Source organism: Penaeus monodon, chromosome 9, assembly GCF_015228065.2.
Source record: "Penaeus monodon isolate SGIC_2016 chromosome 9, NSTDA_Pmon_1, whole genome shotgun sequence".
Taxonomy (NCBI): domain Eukaryota; kingdom Metazoa; phylum Arthropoda; class Malacostraca; order Decapoda; family Penaeidae; genus Penaeus; species Penaeus monodon.
The window spans coordinates 52,624,240-52,631,739 of NC_051394.1; the positions used below are offsets into that span (position 1 = coordinate 52,624,240).

Consider the following 7,500-nt stretch of genomic DNA (forward strand, 5'->3'; position numbering starts at 1 on the left):
GAAGAGAGAGGAGAAGAGAAGAGAGGAGGGAAAGGGAGAAAAAAAAGAGAGAGGAGAAGAGACGTGAAGAGAAGAGAGAGCAGCATTGGAAGTCAGCATTAGCGTGGTGTGAAATCCGAGGAAATGCTGAGTTCGAATGCGAAAGTGATTGCTGCGTCTTTTGCCTTTGTGATCAGATTATGTAACATACACACACGTAAGCACGGGGAGATAAACACACCCATGTACGCTTTCCGTTACGTACACACGCGTACGTAAATCAGCACACGCACACGCACGGAAGCACACACTTACATACTCACAGACAGGCGCAGACACACGTGCACACACACACACACACACACACACACACACACACACACACACACACACACACACACACACACACACACACACACACACACACACACACACACACACACACACACAATCATAAACACAGTGACACACACAGAGAGAGAGACAGACAGACAGACAGACAGACAGACAGACAGACAGACAGACAGACAGACAGACAGACAGACAGACAGACAGGCAGACGGAGAGAGAGAGAGAGGTGGGGGGAGAAGAGGAGAGGAGAGAGAGGAGAGGAGGGGATGAGATAATTGGAGAAGAGAATAGAAGATAAGAGAAAAGGGAGAAACAGGGAGAGAAATAAAGAGCAGAGAGAGAGAAACCGTTAACCCACCCAAGCCACAATTACATTTCTTCTTAGCATCCCCCCCCTTTCTTTCCCAGCAATACTTTCCGAACACAAAAAACTATTAATCCCATGTTTGTTCACACGTAATACGCCCATGTTTCAAATACACAATTAAATCCCCAATTACGCCAGAGCAATTAAAAGGTAATTGCTACATGCAGAAGAAGAAGAAAAAACAGTCGCATTCAGGTCTGTTTGTTTACGACGTTGCATGGCAGAGGAAGAAAAATAATAAGAAAAAAGCAAAAGGAAAAAATTCGTTTCAAATTTCATTTTTATTAACTGGCGGGATCTTTCTCGGTTTTAGATTGCACCCTGAGCGAAGGTGGGGGTTTCTTTCGTTTTATTCTTTATCATTCGTTTTTCATTTTTCCTCTTTGGTTTCGTTTCGTTTCTGTCTTTTTTTTCTCGTCTTCTTTCCTCTTCCTTTCCCTTGTTCCCCGATTCCTTCGCCTCGTCTCTCCTTTCTTCCTCTCTCTTTTTCTTTGCTTCCATCTTCTCTCTTCCTCCTTCCTCGTTCATTCTTCCTTCTTCCTTCTTACATTCCTCCTCCTCTCTATCTTCCTTCCCTCTGGCCTTCCAGCCTCCCCTCTCTCCCTCCCTCCTTGCCTCCCTCTCTCTTTCCCTCCCCCCTCCCTCCCTCCCCTTCTCTCCTACCTTCCCTCCTTCCTTCCCTCTCCCCCCTTTCCCTCTCCCCCCTTCCCTCCCTCCCTTCCTCCTCCCTTCCCTCTCCTCCCTTCCCTCTCCTCCCTTCCCTCCCCCCCTTCCTTCACCCCCTCTCCTCCCTTCCCCTCTCTCCTTTCTTCCCTCTCCTCCCTTCCCTTTCCCTTCCCCCTCTTTTCCCCTTCCCCTCTCCCCCCTTTCCCCCTCCCCCTTCCCCCCCTTTCCCCTCCCTTCCCCCCCCTTTCCCTTCCTTCACCCCCTCTCCCCCCTTCCCTCCTTCCTCCCAAATGAAAAGCCCCGCCGCCCGCGTCCGCCCGCGACCCGGCGACGCCTCCTCATAAATCATGCGGCGCATTGAGGCCGCGCCAATCCTTTTAGGTTAATGGGTGGGCGCGGCGGCGATGCACGGGAATGTTTCGAGAGTGATAATGGGTAATGGGGAAACGTGTTCAATGGAAGGGAAGGGGAGAGAGGGGGGAAGGGTGGGGGGGGGAAAAGGGGGGGGAAAAGGGGGATGGGGAGAGGGAGAGGGAGGAAGGGGATGGGGAAGGGAGGGGGAAGGGGGGAGAATGGGAGGGGGAGAGAGAGAGGGAGGGAAAAGGGGGGAGAGGGAATGTAGGGGAAAGGGGGATGGGGGGGGGAGAGGGGGGAAAAGGGAGAAGGGGGGGGATGGGCAGAGAGGGGGAAGGGGGTGGTACGTCTGAAATGGCGCGGGGATTGAATGGACCGTCGGCAGTTCTTCCGATTCTTTTTCTCTCTGTCTCTTTTCTCTCTCTCCTTCTCCTCTCTCCTCTCTCTCCTCTCCTCTCTCTCTCCTCTCTCTCTCTCTCTTCTCTCTTCTCTCTTTTCCCCCTTTCTCTCTCTCTTCCTCTTCTTCTCTCTCCCTCTCTCTCTCTCCTCTCTCTCTCTCTCCTCCTCTCCTCTTCCTCCTCTCTCTCTCTTTCTCTCCATATATATATATAATATATTATATTATATATATATTATACTATATATAATATATATATATATATTATGTATTTTTTTTTTTTTTTTTATCTATTTATTTTTTTAAAATTTATATATATTTAAGTGTGTGAAAGAAAGAGGTGAGAGAGTGAGAGAGAGAGAGAGAGAGAAAAAAAAAAGAGAGGAAAAGAAAAAAAGAGAGAGAGAGAAAAGAGAGAGAGAAGAGAGAGAGAAAGAGGGGGGGGGGGGAATAGAAAGTACAGCTACACATATAAATAAATTATCTGTGTACATATATAGTTCTATATATTTATTTGTACATTCTTCACTTTACTCTACCTTCCACCTCCTGCGCTCTCTGACTCTTCTCTCTCCTCTCTCCCCTTCTTCTTCCCCTCTCCTCTCTCTTTTTCTCCTCCTCTCTCTCTCTCTCTCTCCCCCTCTCTCCTTCTCTCTCTCCCCTCCTTTTTCTACTTGTCTGTTTGTCTCTCTAAGGCTCTCTTTCTATCTATCTATCTATCTATCTATCTATCTATCGTTGCCTGCCTTTCTGCCTATTAATCTCCTCCCCTTCTCCTCCATCTCCGTCTCTTCTCATGGGGCTTAGAATGGCATAATGATAAATTTCAAAGCCATTCATTTATTTGCTTGTACAGTTATATGAAAATGTACATCTGTGGTCAATGGCCTCTGGTTAATTACTCAAGGCCGAGAGGAAGATTTAGTATTAGTTTGATTAGCCCTTTTGTGTATTTTAAGTTTTTCTTTGCCGGGAAATTGACGTGATGAAGTCTATGGGAATTACCACTCTTTGACTGCCGTTCCCCATTGCTTAATGAGTTTTTTGTCAAAAAAACCCCGAACGGGGCTTGGGGGGGCGGAAGGGAGCGTCAACAGTGCTGGTCGGTGACAGGTGGAACTTGAGATGCATAGAAAACGGGAAAAATTGATGGGGTGTGCAGAAAATGGGAAATTTTGCTGGGGTACCTAGAAAACGGGAAACTTGGTGGGATACATAGAAAACGGGAGACTAGGTGGGATACATAGAAAACGGGAAAATTAACCTTATAAGCTGTGTGTGTGTATCCCTCTCCCTTAACTCTCCTCTGTATCAGAATTACAAGATATTCTTGTTTTTTTTTTATTATTATTACAAGATATTCCGTTTCTTTCTTTCTTTCTTTTCTTTTTTTTACAGTGTCAGATTTAACACTCTCGTGGATCGTGCTACTAGGGTAATGGGTATCTTTAAAAGACTTATACACTTGTATCCACTCTCAACCTACGTACAACCGGACTGAATGACGGCTGCATCACCCAACACATCTCAGAGTGCTTGAAATTTGATCTTTGTCTGTGTGGCCTGAGGTCTAAATCATCATATTTTTTCTTCCTATCATTACTACTACTACTACTACTACTAACTACTACTCTACTACCCCCACTACTATCTACATCATTTTTTTTTCTAAATTTTTCTCGCTGCTGCTTTTCATATTAGTATTATTATTGTTATTATTATTACCATGGTTATCTCTCATCATCATCCACTGCTACTGCTACTGTTTCATCTTTCTATTATTATGATTCGTTTTTTTCTTTCTTTCTCTTTTTTTCTCTTATTTTATTTTCTATTTACCATTTTTAGTAAAAAGGTTCGCAAGCCCATTTCCTTTGCGAAAAAAGTTTTTCCCCAAGGGGAACTGAAGTAAACCAGAAGTAGACTTTAATTTATACCACTGTCATCACCCCCCCCCTACCCCCAGCCCCCCAAAAGCAGTTGATATAAGTACTGGGGGAAAAAAACTGATCTCGTTCCCAATACAGATCAGTAATCCATTTGGTTGTGTGTGTTGCTTGGGGTTCGTGTTTAAACTTTTGGAGATGAACTACGTTGTATATAACCCTGCACAGAATTGTATTATATCTACCTATTTAAAAAAAGCATAATAGTTTTATAGAAAGTTGATATAAAAATTTTTGGGGTATTTAAAAAATGAAATAAATACTATTTTTAAACCCTTGTAATAAAAATTTTGAAAGGAAAATGCTGTTTCTGTAAATCATTTAAGGGAATGCACCCCATTTTAAAAACCCTCGGACTAGGGGTGTAACTATTTTGTGAACGTTAAATTCACTGCAGTTTTGTGAAAAATCGTTGAAACAAAATGCCTAAAATATTCTACACCCCCCACAACACACAACACCACACACACACCCACACACACACACAAACACACACAAGCCACCCACACACAACACACAAAAACCAACACACACACACACACACACACACACTGAAAGCCATTACGATAAAGCTGCAATGATAACGAAAACTATTGGAATAGAAGTGCCTCTTCCATAAATATATACCCATAAATATATATCCAAAACCCCAAAAGAAACGTAACACGTTATATATACACAAACATACACACAAGTGCCATATATCCTGCATAAATATTTATTCATACACTCGCCCCAGACCAAAGGCAAGAAACCAGCGTACCTTGTAAAAAAAAAAAAATAAAAATAAAAAAGAAAATAAAAAAATAAATAAATAAAATAAGCTCGTAGCCATGTTCCAAGCGAGGCCGCCATTTCTATTGAATCTACCTTACGTCACGGATTTGTATCGGCAAAATAGCATGAGACGCTAATAATTTTTGCTTAACGCCTGGATTAGTGCGCGGACGGAATCGGATAGGATGCATTCAGCGTAACTGCTCATTCTGTTCACTTAAGTTGGACGTCGTTTCGTTATTGATTCCTTTTCCCCCGCCCGGGAAAAAAACCCTGAAAGGGCGGGAATCCCGTGCTTTCGCAGGGCTCATCCGAGATTTAGGAAGCACACACGCGTTGTGAGTGAATGTATGTTGTTATAATATATTATATAATATAAAAATTAATTTTATATATATAAAATATATATATATAATATATATATATATATATATATATTATGTGAGTGTTGTGTTTGGTGTGTGTGTTTTTGTGGTGGTGTTGTGTGTTGTGTTGTGGGGTGTTTGTGTGTGTGTGGTGTTGGGGGTTGTGTGTGTGTGTGGGTGTGTACAAGAGGGGAAAGAAAAAAAAAATATATATATATAAGAAAAGAAAGAGAGAACGAGGGAGGACGGGTGAGAGAGACACAGAGAGAACGAGAACGAGAAAGAGAAAGAGAACAAAAGAAAGAGAACCGAGGGAAGATGGGGGGGGGGAGGGGGAAAACGACCAGACTCCGCCTTCCGCTGGCGGTGAGGGACAGTAAGTGCATAATAATTGTCCACTCTCCGCGTCGGCGAAAAGTGGAGTAGCTGACACCCGCATGTGGATGATTAGCGTGGTCTGGGCTTTCTTTTTTTCCGTCGGGAAATGGTGTTTCGATTTTTTAATGACTCTCGGCACGAAACGCGGCTCAGAAACACTTCAGGGAAACACGCGAATTCTGTTGATTTTGTTTACGTCTGTTTTATCAGATTATTTGGGCTTTGGTTGAGTGGACGAAACCGAGGGAGAGACGTTGTTATGACTGTTTGAAGAGCTCTTACGTTGATAGCGGTATTGATCATTTGCACACGCTACTTATTCACGCTCGCACGCACTCGCGAGCGCTGGCACACACACACACACACACACACACACACACACACACACCACACACAACACAAACACACACACCACACCCAACACACACCACACACACACACACACACCCCACCACAACACACACACAACCCAACACACAACACACACCACACACACCATATTATAATATAGTTGTTTGTGTGTATAATATATATTTAATTTTAAAATATAATATTATATAATATTATATATATATATATAATTATATAAACCGGGGGTGCATGTATATATTATCTACAGTTTTAAACTCTCGTGTCATTAATACAGTGAGGTATTTATAAACTAATGTGTCATAAATGCGTCTGTTTGTACGTGTAATTTTCTCTGTCAATACGGTGGTCTGTGTTAAAGAAAACTCTCTCTCTCTCTCTCTCTCTCTCTCTCTCTCTCTCTCTCTCTCTCTCTCCCTCCCTCTCTCCCCTCCCTCCCTCCCTCCCTCCCTCCCTCCCTCCCTCCCTCCCTCCCTCCCTCCCTCCCTCCATCTCTCTCTCTCTCTCCTCTCTCTCCTCTCTCCCTTCTCCCTCTCCCTCCTCTCCCTCCCTCCTCCCTCTCTCTCTCCCTCTCTCTCTCTCTCTCTCTCTCTGTCTCACTCTCTTCCTCTTTCTCTTCCTCTTTTTCCTTCCCCCCCTCCCCCCTCCTTCCAAATACGTATCCAGCGAGGACATTAGCGTCGATGCCCCCCCCCCCCCCGCCCGTTCCTTAAATAATGACGTGAAATTAAAAGTGCCATTACCTTTAAGGGCTCATTTTGCGACCTTCGGGCAATGTGGCTTCGTGGACGGAGAGGCGCTTGAAGACAAAGGTGTGGGAACAGGGGTTAGCATCTCCTTCGTAAACATGCAGAGGCCGTGTCGAGAGGTCTTGGTCAGCATGAAAGAAAACTGTTGTTATTATTGTGTTTTCTTTTATTTATTAATATTATTTTTTATTAATGGCTTCATCGGTATAGAATTTTATTGTTATGTGGAATTTTATTGGCGGGGGGGGGGGGGGGTTGTTTGAGTCGGGAAGTTATTTAGCGAATTGCAGATCAAGCGTTCCGTCTCTTTCCCCTAAGCTTTGCAATAAAGAGGATTGAATAAGGAATGAATAAAGAGTTATGAATGAGGGTCGATAACGAAAGGAAGCAAGAGCCGTATCTGCCTCATTTCGGTTAATTAATAGCTTCGTGAGAATCATTTCTGTAATCTTATAGCTCTCTCTCCTCGCTGAGTCAGTGTCGCGAGAGGAATCGTATAAAAGTCGCGATAATGGAAGATTTAAACTAGCTTCCTCATTTTCTCATTTTGTCGTTTAAGAAGGAAGGTCATTGGAGAGAAATATCTTTATTTGAGCGTTTAGCGGAATTCCTCCGTTGGTTGCCATTCTCACGATCAAACGTTGTTTTTCTTCGCGTCGTTTTCGTGACTAATTTTTTCCACGCTCTTGTTCCCGGCGACCTTTTTTCTTCTTTTCAGGGGGGAGGGGGGATTTTTTTTTCTTTTTTCTTTTCTTGTGTGTGTGTGTGTGTGTGTGTGTGTGTGTGTGTGTGTGTGTGTGTG

The 7,500-nt window shown here is 43.6% G+C and overlaps 1 protein-coding gene across 2 annotated transcripts in view; it reads left to right on the forward strand.

The window, feature by feature from the left end:
* The window catches only part of LOC119577234 (von Willebrand factor A domain-containing protein 8-like), a 115,757-nt gene that overhangs the window by 94,358 nt on the left and 13,899 nt on the right, over window positions 1-7,500 (forward strand). The gene's annotated exons all lie outside the window — the stretch shown is intronic.